Raw genomic sequence first — 16,972 nt, 5'->3', positions numbered from 1 at the left:
GCATATTTATTGGTTAAATAAATATGGAAATATACCAGTTTCAGCTTTATTTTTCTCACAAAACCCATAATAAATATGGATGAATACAGATAAAGTTGACAACAAATTAAATATGGATAAATACAGACAGAAATGTCAAAAAAATAAACACCATAAAACCGGGAGCCCTAAATATAATAGGACCAACTGGGTTTACAAAGAATGAGTCTATTATCTAACAGTACGTCTTCTATGAGGTTGTGTAAAACAAAAGGTACTGCTGAGATTCGAACTCAGGATCTCCTGTTCACTAGACAGGCGCTTTAACCAACTAAGCCACAGCACCTACTCTGTTTCACGACTCACCACTGTACCTTCTGTCCTGGTGTCACTGTGAGGCCCTGCATATTTTTCTGTCTTGAAAGATGTGATATTTTTCAGCTGCTACCGAAAAGAAAATGGAGAAGAAAAATCTGATATTAAGATGGAAATATTACAAAGAGGGTCATGAAAAACTAATATCATTATACGTACGTATCTGTATTTATTTTCTAAAGTTTTACACTGATGGGCCAGGGGCTCAATGCATTCGTTAAACTAAACCAGATTACAATTATTTAAAGGTCACCAATATACACAAGATCATTCCTGATGCCTACATTACCCATGTGCTCTTTCCTTCACCTCTCGTGGCCTCTGGACATCCCACCAAGAAGCAGAGGAACCGCAACTCACGGAGAGAAAGTGTCACCTAAGTGACGCGTCCATGTTCAAACAGCGCTTCACAAAGTGCACTTTGAGAGACCCAAGAAAACTTGGCAGAGGCGGGTATCACAGCAAGGAGGGCTGATAGCCCGCAGTGCCCTTTACATGGCTATAGCAATACTCACCCTGGTCCTGGTCCAAACATCAGCCACCAGAGCTCAGTAAATTACCAGAATAAACAACAACCCTATATGGTGTTTTTATAGCCTTGTTTTTTAATGGATTTCTTTTCTACTTTATGGAAAATGTGTTGCCCGTACGGAGATCGAACTCACGGCCTTGGTGTTACTAGCACCATGCTCTAACCAACTGACCTAACCGTCCAAACCACGATGTGATTCTAAAGGAGTTCTATTGAAACTGAAGAGGCAGTGACTGTACACAGAGACATTGAATAGACAGACAGACAGGCCATTGCTGACCCATCATAGTTTCAGGCCAAGACATTGAAGCGCTCCAATAATCCTGCACCAATTCGCACACACCGGGGAGCATCACCAAAGAACACAGATAGTATTTAATGAGCTGCACTGAACGTGCTTCAATAACAAGAGCTGCACGACCATCACTCCCCAGAAAAGATGGATTGAAGGCAAGAATCATCCGCAGACCCTCCCATCTGCCACACTCATCCAGAAAGGTACTGGTCTCGGCTTGGTAGCACTCGCATGCTCAATGCTATGCAGGTTCATCTCACACCCGAGCTTAATCCATACCACACACTGTCACTCACTGGGCTCTCAATCCTTAACCCTTCACTTCCTGTACCTTTTTCTCTGTACTCCTTACCCAATCTCTCATACCTGCCCCTCCCTTCACTTTCATAGAACTGGACCCTTGCTGCGCCTTCTTCTGTGATTCTCCAGAGAACACAGTTTATAACCTTATAAAGAAGATTATGTGTTCAATATTGTCTGCGCCTTCCCTTCATTAACTAACATCTTTTACCCATACTATAGACCACATTACAGCTTATTTATGAGTGAGTGCACATCTTGAAAGGTGTAGTCGTGGCCGAGTGGTTAAGGCGATGGACTTGAAATTCATTGGGTTCTCCCTGCGCAGGTTCGAATCCTGCCGACTACGCGTTCCTTTTTATTATGTCATTACATTTTGACGTGGAAACTAATTATGTGGTTCGTAAACATCTGCATATCCGCATAATTGTGTCTTTGCTACTCTTGTGCTAAGTGTGCTGCACCTGTTGTTTGAAGCTTGCATTACTGCTTCCCATGTTGTACTTTGATGGCAGTGCAGCTTAAAAACATCTTTTCACTTCACAAAACCAAACTGATACTGAAATGCGCATACTCTCATATAAGTGAATTGATGTATCTTCTGCATTTGTTCATATCACTAACACCTGGCAGACATTAAAGCATGGCTGCATATTTATTGGTTAAATAAATATGGAAATATACCAGTTTCAGCTTTATTTTTCTCACAAAACCCATAATAAATATGGATGAATACAGATAAAGTTGACAACAAATTAAATATGGATAAATACAGACGGAAATGTCAAAAAAATAAACACCATAAAACCGGGAGCCCTAAATATAATAGGACCAACTGGGTTTACAAAGAATGAGTCTATTATCTAACAGTACGTCTTCTATGAGGTTGTGTAAAACAAAAGGTACTGCTGAGATTCGAACTCAGGATCTCCTGTTCACTAGACAGGCGCTTTAACCAACTAAGCCACAGCACCTACTCTGTTTCACGACTCACCACTGTACCTTCTGTCCTGGTGTCACTGTGAGGCCCTGCATATTTTTCTGTCTTGAAAGATGTGATATTTTTCAGCTGCTACCGAAAAGAAAATGGAGAAGAAAAATCTGATATTAAGATGGAAATATTACAAAGAGGGTCATGAAAAACTAATATCATTATACGTACGTATCTGTATTTATTTTCTAAAGTTTTACACTGATGGGCCAGGGGCTCAATGCATTCGTTAAACTAAACCAGATTACAATTATTTAAAGGTCACCAATATACACAAGATCATTCCTGATGCCTACATTACCCATGTGCTCTTTCCTTCACCTCTCGTGGCCTCTGGACATCCCACCAAGAAGCAGAGGAACCGCAACTCACGGAGAGAAAGTGTCACCTAAGTGACGCGTCCATGTTCAAACAGCGCTTCACAAAGTGCACTTTGAGAGACCCAAGAAAACTTGGCAGAGGCGGGTATCACAGCAAGGAGGGCTGATAGCCCGCAGTGCCCTTTACATGGCTATAGCAATACTCACCCTGGTCCTGGTCCAAACATCAGCCACCAGAGCTCAGTAAATTACCAGAATAAACAACAACCCTATATGGTGTTTTTATAGCCTTGTTTTTTAATGGATTTCTTTTCTACTTTATGGAAAAGGTGTTGCCCGTACGGAGATCGAACTCACAGCCTTGGTGTTACTAGCACCATGCTCTAACCAACTGACCTAACCGGCCAAAGCATAATGTGATACTAAAGGAGTTCTATTGAAACTGAAGAGGCAGTGACTGTACACAGAGACATTGAATAGACAGACAGACAGGCCATTGCTGACCCATCATAGTTTCAGGCCAAGACATTGAAGCGCTCCAATAATCCTGCACCAATTCGCACACACCGGGGAGCATCACCAAAGAACACAGATAGTATTTAATGAGCTGCACTGAACGTGCTTCAATAACAAGAGCTGCACGACCATCACTCCCCAGAAAAGATGGATTGAAGGCAAGAATCATCCGCAGACCCTCCCATCTGCCACACTCATCCAGAAAGGTACTGGTCTCGGCTTGGTAGCACTCGCAGGCTCAATGCTATGCAGGTTCATCTCACACCCAAGCTTAATCCATACCACACACTGTCACTCACTGGGCTCTCAATCCTTAACCCTTCACTTCCTGTACCTTTTTCTCTGTACTCCTTACCAAATCTCTCATACCTGCCCCTCCCTTCACTTTCATAGAACTGGACCCTTGCTGCGCCTTCTTCTGTGAATCTCCAGAGAACACAGTTTATAACCTTATAAAGAAGATTATGTGCTCAATATTGTCTGCGCCTTCCCTTCATTAACTAACATCTTTTACCCATACTATAGACCACATTACAGCTTATTTATGAGTGAGTGCACATCTTGAAAGGTGTAGTCGTGGCCGAGTGGTTAAGGCGATGGACTTGAAATCCATTGGTGTCTCACCGCGCAGTTTCGAATCCTGCCGACTACGCTTTCCTTTTTATTATGTCATTACATTTTGACGTGGAAACTAATTATGTGGTTCGTAACCATCTGCATATCCGCATAATTGTGTCTTTGCTACTCTTGTGCTAAGTGTGCTGCACCTGTTGTTTGAAGCTTGCATTACTGCTTCCCATGTTGTACTTTGATGGCAGTGCAGCTTAAAAACATCTTTTCACTTCACAAAACCAAACTGATACTGAAATGCGCATACTCTCATGTAAGTGAATTGATGTATCTTCTGCATTTGTTCATATCACTAACACCTGGCAGACATTAAAGCATGGCTGCATATTTATTGGTTAAATAAATATGGAAATATACCAGTTTCAGCTTTATTTTTCTCACAAAACCCATAATAAATATGGATGAATACAGATAAAGTTGACAACAAATTAAATATGGATAAATACAGACGGAAATGTCAAAAAAATAAACACCATAAAACCGGGAGCCCTAAATATAATAGGACCAACTGGGTTTACAAAGAATGAGTCTATTATCTAACAGTACCTCTTCTATGAGGTTGTGTAAAACAAAAGGTACTGCTGAGATTCGAACTCAGGATCTCCTGTTTACTAGACAGGTGCTTTAACCAACTAAGCCACAGCACCTACTCTGTTTCACGACTCACCACTGTACCTTCTGTCCTGGTGTCACTGTGAGGCCCTGCATATTTTTTCTGTCTTGAAAGATTTGATATTTTTCAGCTGCTACCGAAAAGAAAATGGAGAAGAAAAATCTGATATTAAGATGGAAATATTACAAAGAGGGTCATGAAAAACTAATATCATTATACGTACGTATCTGTATTTATTTTCTAAAGTTTTACACTGATGGGCCAGGGGCTCAATGCATTCGTTAAACTAAACCAGATTACAATTATTTAAAGGTCACCAATACACACAAGATCATTCCTGATGCCTACATTACCCATGTGCTCTTTCCTTCACCTCTCGTGGCCTCTGGACATCCCACCAAGAAGCAGAGGAACTGCAACTCACGGAGAGAAAGTGTCACCTAAGTGACGCGTCCATGTTCAAACAGCGCTTCACAAAGTGCACTTTGAGAGACCCAAGAAAACTTGGCAGAGGCGGGTATCACAGCAAGGAGGGCTGATAGCCCGCAGTGCCCTTTACATGGCTATAGCAATACTCACCCTGGTCCTGGTCCAAACATCAGCCACCAGAGCTCAGTAAATTACCAGAATAAACAACAACCCTATATGGTGTTTTTATAGCCTTGTTTTTTAATGGATTTCTTTTCTACTTTATGGAAAAGGTGTTGCCCGTACGGAGATCGAACTCACAGCCTTGGTGTTACTAGCACCATGCTCTAACCAACTGACCTAACCGGCCAAAGCATAATGTGATACTAAAGGAGTTCTATTGAAACTGAAGAGGCAGTGACTGTACACAGAGACATTGAATAGACAGACAGACAGGCCATTGCTGACCCATCATAGTTTCAGGCCAAGACATTGAAGCGCTCCAATAATCCTGCACCAATTCGCACACACCGGGGAGCATCACCAAAGAACACAGATAGTATTTAATGAGCTGCACTGAACGTGCTTCAATAACAAGAGCTGCACGACCATCACTCCCCAGAAAAGATGGATTGAAGGCAAGAATCATCCGCAGACCCTCCCATCTGCCACACTCATCCAGAAAGGTACTGGTCTAGGCTTGGTAGCACTCGCATGCTCAATGCTATGCAGGTTCATCTCACACCCAAGCTTAATCCATACCACACATTGTCACTCACTGGGCTCTCAATCCTTAACCCTTCACTTCCTGTACCTTTTTCTCTGTACTCCTTACCCAATCTCTCATACCTGCCCCTCCCTTCACTTTCATAGAACTGGACCCTTGCTGCGCCTTCTTCTGTGATTCTCCAGAGAACACAGTTTATAACCTTATAAAGAAGATTATGTGCTCAATATTGTCTGCGCCTTCCCTTCATTAACTAACATCTTTTACCCATACTATAGACCACATTACAGCTTATTTATGAGTGAGTGCACATCTTGAAAGGTGTAGTCGTGGCCGAGTGGTTAAGGCGATGGACTTGAAATCCATTGGTGTCTTACCGCGCAGTTTCGAATCCTGCCGACTACGCTTTCCTTTTTATTATGTCATTACATTTTGACGTGGAAACTAATTATGTGGTTCGTAACCATCTGCATATCCGCATAATTGTGTCTTTGCTACTCTTGTGCTAAGTGTGCTGCACCTGTTGTTTGAAGCTTGCATTACTGCTTCCCATGTTGTACTTTGATGGCAGTGCAGCTTAAAAACATCTTTTCACTTCACAAAACCAAACTGATACTGAAATGCGCATACTCTCATATAAGTGAATTGATGTATCTTCTGCATTTGTTCATATCACTAACACCTGGCAGACATTAAAGCATGGCTGCATATTTATTGGTTAAATAAATATGGAAATATACCAGTTTCAGCTTTATTTTTCTCACAAAACCCATAATAAATATGGATGAATACAGATAAAGTTGACAACAAATTAAATATGGATAAATACAGACGGAAATGTCAAAAAAATAAACACCATAAAACCGGGAGCCCTAAATATAATAGGACCAACTGGGTTTACAAAGAATGAGTCTATTATCTAACAGTACGTCTTCTATGAGGTTGTGTAAAACAAAAGGTACTGCTGAGATTCGAACTCAGGATCTCCTGTTCACTAGACAGGCGCTTTAACCAACTAAGCCACAGCACCTACTCTGTTTCACGACTCACCACTGTACCTTCTGTCCTGGTGTCACTGTGAGGCCCTGCATATTTTTCTGTCTTGAAAGATTTGATATTTTTCAGCTGCTACCGAAAAGAAAATGGAGAAGAAAAATCTGATATTAAGATGGAAATATTACAAAGAGGGTCATGAAAAACGAATATCATTATACGTACGTATCTGTATTTATTTTCTAAAGTTTTACACTGATGGGCCAGGGGCTCAATGCATTCGTTAAACTAAACCAGATTACAATTATTTAAAGGTCACCAATATACACAAGATCATTCCTGATGCCTACATTACCCATGTGCTCTTTCCTTCACCTCTCGTGGCCTCTGGACATCCCACCAAGAAACAGAGGAACCGCAACTCACGGAGAGAAAGTGTCACCTAAGTGACGCGTCCATGTTCAAACAGCGCTTCACAAAGTGCACTTTGAGAGACCCAAGAAAACTTGGCAGAGGCGGGTATCACAGCAAGGAGGGCTGATAGCCCGCAGTGCCCTTTACATGGCTATAGCAATACTCACCCTGGTCCTGGTCCAAACATCAGCCACCAGAGCTCAGTAAATTACCAGAATAAACAACAACCCTATATGGTGTTTTTATAGCCTTGTTTTTTAATGGATTTCTTTTCTACTTTATGGAAAAGGTGTTGCCCGTACGGAGATCGAACTCACAGCCTTGGTGTTACTAGCACCATGCTCTAACCAACTGACCTAACCGGCCAAAGCATAATGTGATACTAAAGGAGTTCTATTGAAACTGAAGAGGCAGTGACTGTACACAGAGACATTGAATAGACAGACAGACAGGCCATTGCTGACCCATCATAGTTTCAGGCCAAGACATTGAAGCGCTCCAATAATCCTGCACCAATTCGCACACACCGGGGAGCATCACCAAAGAACACAGATAGTATTTAATGAGCTGCACTGAACGTGCTTCAATAACAAGAGCTGCACGACCATCACTCCCCAGAAAAGATGGATTGAAGGCAAGACTCATCCGCAGACCCTCCCATCTGCCACACTCATCCAGAAAGGTACTGGTCTAGGCTTGGTAGCACTCGCATGCTCAATGCTATGCAGGTTCATCTCACACCCAAGCTTAATCCATACCACACACTGTCACTCACTGGGCTCTCAATCCTTAACCCTTCACTTCCTGTACCTTTTTCTCTGTACTCCTTACCCAATCTCTCATACCTGCCCCTCCCTTCACTTTCATAGAACTGGACCCTTGCTGCGCCTTCTTCTGTGATTCTCCAGAGAACACAGTTTATAACCTTATAAAGAAGATTATGTGCTCAATATTGTCTGCGCCTTCCCTTCATTAACTAACATCTTTTACCCATACTATAGACCACATTACAGCTTATTTATGAGTGAGTGCACATCTTGAAAGGTGTAGTCGTGGCCGAGTGGTTAAGGCGATGGACTTGAAATCCGTTGGTGTCTCACCGCGCAGTTTCGAATCCTGCTGACTACGCTTTCCTTTTTATTATGTCTTTACATTTTGACGTGGAAACTAATTATGTGGTTCGTAACCATCTGCATATCCGCATAATTGTGTCTTTGCTGCTCTTGTGCTAAGTGTGCTGCACCTGTTGTTTGAAGCTTGCATTACTGCTTCCCATGTTGTACTTTGATGGCAGTGCAGCTTAAAAACATCTTTTCACTTCATAAAAACTAAACTGATACTGAAATGCGCATACTCTCATATAAGTGAATTGATTTATCTTCTGCATTTGTTCATATCACTAACACCTGGCAGACATTAAAGCATGGCTGCATATTTATTGGTTAAATAAATATGGAAATATACCAGTTTCAGCTTTATTTTTCTCACAAAACCCATAATAAATATGGATGAATACAGATAAAGTTGACAACAAATTAAATATGGATAAATACAGACGGAAATGTCAAAAAAATAAACACCATAAAACCGGGAGCCCTAAATATAATAGGACCAACTGGGTTTACAAAGAATGAGTCTATTATCTAACAGTACCTCTTCTATGAGGTTGTGTAAAACAAAAGGTACTGCTGAGATTCGAACTCAGGATCTCCTGTTTACTAGACAGGCGCTTTAACCAACTAAGCCACAGCACCTACTCTGTTTTACAACTCACCACTGTACCTTCTGTCCTGGTGTCACTGTGAGGCCCTGCATATTTTTCTGTCTTGAAAGATTTGATATTTTTCAGCTGCTACCGAAAAGAAAATGGAGAAGAAAAATCTGATATTAAGATGGAAATATTACAAAGAGGGTCATGAAAAACTAATATCATTATACGTACGTATCTGTATTTATTTTCTAAAGTTTTACACTGATGGGCCAGGGGCTCAATGCATTCGGTAAACTAAACCAGATTACAATTATTTAAAGGTCACCAATATACACAAGATCATTCCTGATGCCTACATTACCCATGTGCTCTTTCCTTCACCTCTCGTGGCCTCTGGACATCCCACCAAGAAGCAGAGGAACCGCAACTCACGGAGAGAAAGTGTCACCTAAGTGACACGTCCATGTTCAAACAGCGCTTCACAAAGTGCACTTTGAGAGACCCAAGAAAACTTGGCAGAGGCGGGTATCACAGCAAGGAGGGCTGATAGCCCGCAGTGCCCTTTACATGGCTATAGCAATACTCACCCTGGTCCTGGTCCAAACATCAGCCAGCAGAGCTCAGTAAATTACCAGAATAAACAAAAACCTTTATGGTGTTTTTATAGCCTTGTTTTTTAATGTATTTCTTTTCTACTTTATGGAAAAGGTGTTGCCCGTACGGAGATCGAACTCACAGCCTTGGTGTTACTAGCACCATGCTCTAACCAACTGACCTAACCGGCCAAAGTATAATGTGATACTAAAGGAGTTCTATTGAAACTGAAGAGGCAGTGACTGTACAGACAGACAGACAGGCCATTGCTGACCCATCATAGTTTCAGGCCAAGACATTGAAGCGCTCCAATAATCCTGCACCAATTCGCACACACCGGGGAGCATCACCAAAGAACACAGATAGTATTTAATGAGCTGCACTGAACGTGCTTCAATAACAAGAGCTGCACGACCATCACTCCCCAGAAAAGATGGATTGAAGGCAAGAATCATCCGCAGACCCTCCCATCTGCCACACTCATCCAGAAAGGTACTGGTCTCGGCTTGGTAGCACTCGAATGCTCAATGCTATGCAGGTTCATCTCACACCCAAGCTTAATCCATACCACACACTGTCACTCACTGGGCTCTCAATCCTTAACCCTTCACTTCCTGTACCTTTTTCTCTTTACTCCTTACCCAATCTCTCATACCTGCCCCTCCCTTCACTTTCATAGAACTGGACCCTTGCTGCGCCTTCTTCTGTGATTCTCCAGAGAACACAGTTTATAACCTTATAAAGAAGATTATGTGCTGAATATTGTCTGCGCCATCCCTTCATTAACTAACATCTTTTACCCATATTATAGACCACATTACAGCTTATTTATGAGTGAGTGCACATCTTGAAAGGTGTAGTCGTGGCCGAGTGGTTAAGGCGATGGACTTGAAATCCATTGGGGTCTCCCCGCGCAGGTTCGAATCCTGCCGACTACGCTTTCCTTTTTATTATGTCATTACATTTTGACGTGGAAACTAATTATGTGGTTCGTAAACATCTGCATATCCGCATAATTGTGTCTTTGCTACTCTTGTGCCAAGTGTGCTGCACCTGTTGTTTGAAGCTTGCATTACTGCTTCCCATGTTGTACTTTGATGGCAGTGCAGCTTAAAAACATCTTTTCACTTCACAAAACCAAACTGATACTGAAATGCGCATACTCTCATATAAGTGAATTGATGTATCTTCTGCATTTGTTCATATCACTAACACCTGGCAGACATTAAAGCATGGCTGCATATTTATTGGTTAAATAAATATGGAAATATACCAGTTTCAGCTTTATTTTTCTCACAAAACCCATAATAAATATGGATGAATACAGATAAAGTTGACAACAAATTAAATATGGATAAATACAGACAGAAATGTCAAAAAAATAAACACCATAAAACCGGGAGCCCTAAATATAATAGGACCAACTGGGTTTACAAAGAATGAGTCTATTATCTAACAGTACGTCTTCTATGAGGTTGTGTAAAACAAAAGGTACTGCTGAGATTCGAACTCAGGATCTCCTGTTCACTAGACAGGCGCTTTAACCAACTAAGCCACAGCACCTACTCTGTTTCACGACTCACCACTGTACCTTCTGTCCTGGTGTCACTGTGAGGCCCTGCATATTTTTCTGTCTTGAAAGATGTGATATTTTTCAGCTGCTACCGAAAAGAAAATGGAGAAGAAAAATCTGATATTAAGATGGAAATATTACAAAGAGGGTCATGAAAAACTAATATCATTATACGTACGTATCTGTATTTATTTTCTAAAGTTTTACACTGATGGGCCAGGGGCTCAATGCATTCGTTAAACTAAACCAGATTACAATTATTTAAAGGTCACCAATATACACAAGATCATTCCTGATGCCTACATTACCCATGTGCTCTTTCCTTCACCTCTCGTGGCCTCTGGACATCCCACCAAGAAGCAGAGGAACCGCAACTCACGGAGAGAAAGTGTCACCTAAGTGACGCGTCCATGTTCAAACAGCGCTTCACAAAGTGCACTTTGAGAGACCCAAGAAAACTTGGCAGAGGCGGGTATCACAGCAAGGAGGGCTGATAGCCCGCAGTGCCCTTTACATGGCTATAGCAATACTCACCCTGGTCCTGGTCCAAACATCAGCCACCAGAGCTCAGTAAATTACCAGAATAAACAACAACCCTATATGGTGTTTTTATAGCCTTGTTTTTTAATGGATTTCTTTTCTACTTTATGGAAAAGGTGTTGCCCGTACGGAGATCGAACTCACAGCCTTGGTGTTACTAGCACCATGCTCTAACCAACTGACCTAACCGGCCAAAGCATAATGTGATACTAAAGGAGTTCTATTGAAACTGAAGAGGCAGTGACTGTACACAGAGACATTGAATAGACAGACAGACAGGCCATTGCTGACCCATCATAGTTTCAGGCCAAGACATTGAAGCGCTCCAATAATCCTGCACCAATTCGCACACACCGGGGAGCATCACCAAAGAACACAGATAGTATTTAATGAGCTGCACTGAACGTGCTTCAATAACAAGAGCTGCACGACCATCACTCCCCAGAAAAGATGGATTGAAGGCAAGAATCATCCGCAGACCCTCCCATCTGCCACACTCATCCAGAAAGGTACTGGTCTCGGCTTGGTAGCACTCACAGGCTCAATGCTATGCAGGTTCATCTCACACCCAAGCTTAATCCATACCACACACTGTCACTCACTGGGCTCTCAATCCTTAACCCTTCACTTCCTGTACCTTTTTCTCTGTACTCCTTACCAAATCTCTCATACCTGCCCCTCCCTTCACTTTCATAGAACTGGACCCTTGCTGCGCCTTCTTCTGTGAATCTCCAGAGAACACAGTTTATAACCTTATAAAGAAGATTATGTGCTCAATATTGTCTGCGCCTTCCCTTCATTAACTAACATCTTTTACCCATACTATAGACCACATTACAGCTTATTTATGAGTGAGTGCACATCTTGAAAGGTGTAGTCGTGGCCGAGTGGTTAAGGCGATGGACTTGAAATCCATTGGTGTCTCACCGCGCAGTTTCGAATCCTGCCGACTACGCTTTCCTTTTTATTATGTCATTACATTTTGACGTGGAAACTAATTATGTGGTTCGTAACCATCTGCATATCCGCATAATTGTGTCTTTGCTACTCTTGTGCTAAGTGTGCTGCACCTGTTGTTTGAAGCTTGCATTACTGCTTCCCATGTTGTACTTTGATGGCAGTGCAGCTTAAAAACATCTTTTCACTTCACAAAACCAAACTGATACTGAAATGCGCATACTCTCATGTAAGTGAATTGATGTATCTTCTGCATTTGTTCATATCACTAACACCTGGCAGACATTAAAGCATGGCTGCATATTTATTGGTTAAATAAATATGGAAATATACCAGTTTCAGCTTTATTTTTCTCACAAAACCCATAATAAATATGGATGAATACAGATAAAGTTGACAACAAATTAAATATGGATAAATACAGACGGAAATGTCAAAAAAATAAACACCATAAAACCGGGAGCCCTAAATATAATAGGACCAACTGGGTTTACAAAGAATGAGTCTATTATCTAACAGTACCTCTTCTATGAGGTTGTGTAAAACAAAAGGTACTGCTGAGATTCGAACTCAGGATCTCCTGTTTACTAGACAGGTGCTTTAACCAACTAAGCCACAGCACCTACTCTGTTTCACGACTCACCACTGTACCTTCTGTCCTGGTGTCACTGTGAGGCCCTGCATATTTTTTCTGTCTTGAAAGATTTGATATTTTTCAGCTGCTACCGAAAAGAAAATGGAGAAGAAAAATCTGATATTAAGATGGAAATATTACAAAGAGGGTCATGAAAAACTAATATCATTATACGTACGTATCTGTATTTATTTTCTAAAGTTTTACACTGATGGGCCAGGGGCTCAATGCATTCGTTAAACTAAACCAGATTACAATTATTTAAAGGTCACCAATACACACAAGATCATTCCTGATGCCTACATTACCCATGTGCTCTTTCCTTCACCTCTCGTGGCCTCTGGACATCCCACCAAGAAGCAGAGGAACTGCAACTCACGGAGAGAAAGTGTCACCTAAGTGACGCGTCCATGTTCAAACAGCGCTTCACAAAGTGCACTTTGAGAGACCCAAGAAAACTTGGCAGAGGCGAGTATCACAGCAAGGAGGGCTGATAGCCCGCAGTGCCCTTTACATGGCTATAGCAATACTCACCCTGGTCCTGGTCCAAACATCAGCCACCAGAGCTCAGTAAATTACCAGAATAAACAACAACCCTATATGGTGTTTTTATAGCCTTGTTTTTTAATGGATTTCTTTTCTACTTTATGGAAAAGGTGTTGCCCGTACGGAGATCGAACTCACAGCCTTGGTGTTACTAGCACCATGCTCTAACCAACTGACCTAACCGGCCAAAGTATAATGTGATACTAAAGGAGTTCTATTGAAACTGAAGAGGCAGTGACTGTACAGACAGACAGACAGGCCATTGCTGACCCATCATAGTTTCAGGCCAAGACATTGAAGCGCTCCAATAATCCTGCACCAATTCGCACACACCGGGGAGCATCACCAAAGAACACAGATAGTATTTAATGAGCTGCACTGAACGTGCTTCAATAACAAGAGCTGCACGACCATCACTCCCCAGAAAAGATGGATTGAAGGCAAGAATCATCCGCAGACCCTCCCATCTGCCACACTCATCCAGAAAGGTACTGGTCTAGGCTTGGTAGCACTCGCATGCTCAATGCTATGCAGGTTCATCTCACACCCAAGCTTAATCCATACCACACATTGTCACTCACTGGGCTCTCAATCCTTAACCCTTCACTTCCTGTACCTTTTTCTCTGTACTCCTTACCCAATCTCTCATACCTGCCCCTCCCTTCACTTTCATAGAACTGGACCCTTGCTGCGCCTTCTTCTGTGATTCTCCAGAGAACACAGTTTATAACCTTATAAAGAAGATTATGTGCTCAATATTGTCTGCGCCTTCCCTTCATTAACTAACATCTTTTACCCATACTATAGACCACATTACAGCTTATTTATGAGTGAGTGCACATCTTGAAAGGTGTAGTCGTGGCCGAGTGGTTAAGGCGATGGACTTGAAATCCATTGGTGTCTTACCGCGCAGTTTCGAATCCTGCCGACTACGCTTTCCTTTTTATTATGTCATTACATTTTGACGTGGAAACTAATTATGTGGTTCGTAACCATCTGCATATCCGCATAATTGTGTCTTTGCTACTCTTGTGCTAAGTGTGCTGCACCTGTTGTTTGAAGCTTGCATTACTGCTTCCCATGTTGTACTTTGATGGCAGTGCAGCTTAAAAACATCTTTTCACTTCACAAAACCAAACTGATACTGAAATGCGCATACTCTCATATAAGTGAATTGATGTATCTTCTGCATTTGTTCATATCACTAACACCTGGCAGACATTAAAGCATGGCTGCATATTTATTGGTTAAATAAATATGGAAATATACCAGTTTCAGCTTTATTTTTCTCACAAAACCCATAATAAATATGGATGAATACAGATAAAGTTGACAACAAATTAAATATGGATAAATACAGACGGAAATGTCAAAAAAATAAACACCATAAAACCGGGAGCCCTAAATATAATAGAACCAACTGGGTTTACAAAGAATGAGTCTATTATCTAACAGTACGTCTTCTATGAGGTTGTGTAAAACAAAAGGTACTGCTGAGATTCGAACTCAGGATCTCCTGTTCACTAGACAGGCGCATTAACCAACTAAGCCACAGCACCTACTCTGTTTCACGACTCACCACTGTACCTTCTGTCCTGGTGTCACTGTGAGGCCCTGCATATTTTTCTGTCTTGAAAGATTTGATATTTTTCAGCTGCTACCGAAAAGAAAATGGAGAAGAAAAATCTGATATTAAGATGGAAATATTACAAAGAGGGTCATGAAAAACGAATATCATTATACGTACGTATCTGTATTTATTTTCTAAAGTTTTACACTGATGGGCCAGGGGCTCAATGCATTCGTTAAACTAAACCAGATTACAATTATTTAAAGGTCACCAATATACACAAGATCATTCCTGATGCCTACATTACCCATGTGCTCTTTCCTTCACCTCTCGTGGCCTCTGGACATCCCACCAAGAAACAGAGGAACCGCAACTCACGGAGAGAAAGTGTCACCTAAGTGACGCGTCCATGTTCAAACAGCGCTTCACAAAGTGCACTTTGAGAGACCCAAGAAAACTTGGCAGAGGCGGGTATCACAGCAAGGAGGGCTGATAGCCCGCAGTGCCCTTTACATGGCTATAGCAATACTCACCCTGGTCCTGGTCCAAACATCAGCCACCAGAGCTCAGTAAATTACCAGAATAAACAACAACCCTATATGGTGTTTTTATAGCCTTGTTTTTTAATGGATTTCTTTTCTACTTTATGGAAAAGGTGTTGCCCGTACGGAGATCGAACTCACAGCCTTGGTGTTACTAGCACCATGCTCTAACCAACTGACCTAACCGGCCAAAGCATAATGTGATACTAAAGGAGTTCTATTGAAACTGAAGAGGCAGTGACTGTACACAGAGACATTGAATAGACATACAGACAGGCCATTGCTGACCCATCATGGTTTCAGGCCAAGACATTGAAGCGCTCCAATAATCCTGCACCAATTCGCACACACCGGGGAGCATCACCAAAGAACACAGATAGTATTTAATGAGCTGCACTGAACGTGCTTCAATAACAAGAGCTGCACGACCATCACTCCCCAGAAAAGATGGATTGAAGGCAAGAATCATCCGCAGACCCTCCCATCTGCCACACTCATCCAGGAAGGTACTGGTCTAGGCTTGGTAGCACTCGCATGCTCAATGCTATGCAGGTTCATCTCACACCCAAGCTTAATCCATACCACACACTGTCACTCACTGGGCTCTCAATCCTTAACCCTTCACTTCCTGTACCTTTTTCTCTGTACTCCTTACCCAATCTCTCATACCTGCCCCTCCCTTCACTTTCATAGAACTGGACCCTTGCTGCGCCTTCTTCTGTGATTCTCCAGAGAACACAGTTTATAACCTTATAAAGAAGATTATGTGCTCAATATTGTCTGCGCCTTCCCTTCATTAACTAACATCTTTTACCCATACTATAGACCACATTACAGCTTATCTATGAGTGAGTGCACATCTTGAAAGGTGTAGTCGTGGCCGAGTGGTTAAGGCGATGGACTTGAAATCCGTTGGTGTCTCACCGCGCAGTTTCGAATCCTGCTGACTACGCTTTCCTTTTTATTATGTCTTTACATTTTGACGTGGAAACTAATTATGTGGTTCGTAACCATCTGCATATCCGCATAATTGTGTCTTTGCTGCTCTTGTGCTAAGTGTGCTGCACCTGTTGTTTGAAGCTTGCATTACTGCTTCCCATGTTGTACTTTGATGGCAGTGCAGCTTAAAAACATCTTTTCACTTCATAAAAACTAAACTGATACTGAAATGCGCATACTCTCATATAAGTGAATTGATTTATCTTCTGCATT

General features: G+C 41.8%; 15 non-coding genes across 15 annotated transcripts; 8 read left to right on the top strand and 7 right to left on the bottom strand.

Annotated features, from left to right (window-relative positions):
* Positions 1–251: 251 nt before the first annotated feature.
* Positions 252–325, bottom strand: TRNAT-AGU (transfer RNA threonine (anticodon AGU)). Its single transcript has one exon. It is a non-coding gene; the product is annotated as a tRNA-Thr (tRNA).
* A 1,423-nt stretch (positions 326–1,748) lies between these two features.
* On the top strand, positions 1,749–1,830 carry TRNAS-UGA (transfer RNA serine (anticodon UGA)). Its single transcript has one exon. It is a non-coding gene; the product is annotated as a tRNA-Ser (tRNA).
* Positions 1,831–2,381: 551 nt separating this feature from the next.
* On the bottom strand, positions 2,382–2,455 carry TRNAT-AGU (transfer RNA threonine (anticodon AGU)). The gene has a single exon. It is a non-coding gene; the product is annotated as a tRNA-Thr (tRNA).
* Positions 2,456–3,878: 1,423 nt separating this feature from the next.
* On the top strand, positions 3,879–3,960 carry TRNAS-UGA (transfer RNA serine (anticodon UGA)). The gene has a single exon. It is a non-coding gene; the product is annotated as a tRNA-Ser (tRNA).
* Positions 3,961–4,511: 551 nt separating this feature from the next.
* TRNAT-AGU (transfer RNA threonine (anticodon AGU)) lies at positions 4,512–4,585 on the bottom strand. Its single transcript has one exon. It is a non-coding gene; the product is annotated as a tRNA-Thr (tRNA).
* A 1,424-nt stretch (positions 4,586–6,009) lies between these two features.
* On the top strand, positions 6,010–6,091 carry TRNAS-UGA (transfer RNA serine (anticodon UGA)). Its single transcript has one exon. It is a non-coding gene; the product is annotated as a tRNA-Ser (tRNA).
* Positions 6,092–6,642: 551 nt separating this feature from the next.
* Positions 6,643–6,716, bottom strand: TRNAT-AGU (transfer RNA threonine (anticodon AGU)). Its single transcript has one exon. It is a non-coding gene; the product is annotated as a tRNA-Thr (tRNA).
* Positions 6,717–8,139: 1,423 nt separating this feature from the next.
* On the top strand, positions 8,140–8,221 carry TRNAS-UGA (transfer RNA serine (anticodon UGA)). The gene has a single exon. It is a non-coding gene; the product is annotated as a tRNA-Ser (tRNA).
* Positions 8,222–8,773: 552 nt separating this feature from the next.
* On the bottom strand, positions 8,774–8,847 carry TRNAT-AGU (transfer RNA threonine (anticodon AGU)). Its single transcript has one exon. It is a non-coding gene; the product is annotated as a tRNA-Thr (tRNA).
* A 1,407-nt stretch (positions 8,848–10,254) lies between these two features.
* On the top strand, positions 10,255–10,336 carry TRNAS-UGA (transfer RNA serine (anticodon UGA)). The gene has a single exon. It is a non-coding gene; the product is annotated as a tRNA-Ser (tRNA).
* A 551-nt stretch (positions 10,337–10,887) lies between these two features.
* On the bottom strand, positions 10,888–10,961 carry TRNAT-AGU (transfer RNA threonine (anticodon AGU)). The gene has a single exon. It is a non-coding gene; the product is annotated as a tRNA-Thr (tRNA).
* Positions 10,962–12,384: 1,423 nt separating this feature from the next.
* TRNAS-UGA (transfer RNA serine (anticodon UGA)) lies at positions 12,385–12,466 on the top strand. The gene has a single exon. It is a non-coding gene; the product is annotated as a tRNA-Ser (tRNA).
* A 551-nt stretch (positions 12,467–13,017) lies between these two features.
* On the bottom strand, positions 13,018–13,091 carry TRNAT-AGU (transfer RNA threonine (anticodon AGU)). Its single transcript has one exon. It is a non-coding gene; the product is annotated as a tRNA-Thr (tRNA).
* Positions 13,092–14,500: 1,409 nt separating this feature from the next.
* Positions 14,501–14,582, top strand: TRNAS-UGA (transfer RNA serine (anticodon UGA)). Its single transcript has one exon. It is a non-coding gene; the product is annotated as a tRNA-Ser (tRNA).
* Positions 14,583–16,630: 2,048 nt separating this feature from the next.
* TRNAS-UGA (transfer RNA serine (anticodon UGA)) lies at positions 16,631–16,712 on the top strand. The gene has a single exon. It is a non-coding gene; the product is annotated as a tRNA-Ser (tRNA).
* The last annotated feature ends 260 nt before the right edge of the window (positions 16,713–16,972 follow it).

Source organism: Triturus cristatus, chromosome 4_2, assembly GCF_964204655.1.
Source record: "Triturus cristatus chromosome 4_2, aTriCri1.1, whole genome shotgun sequence".
Lineage (NCBI taxonomy): Eukaryota > Metazoa > Chordata > Amphibia > Caudata > Salamandridae > Triturus > Triturus cristatus.
The sequence above is the reverse complement of the archived record's forward strand: the minus strand, read 5'-3'. Positions and strand labels throughout refer to the sequence as shown.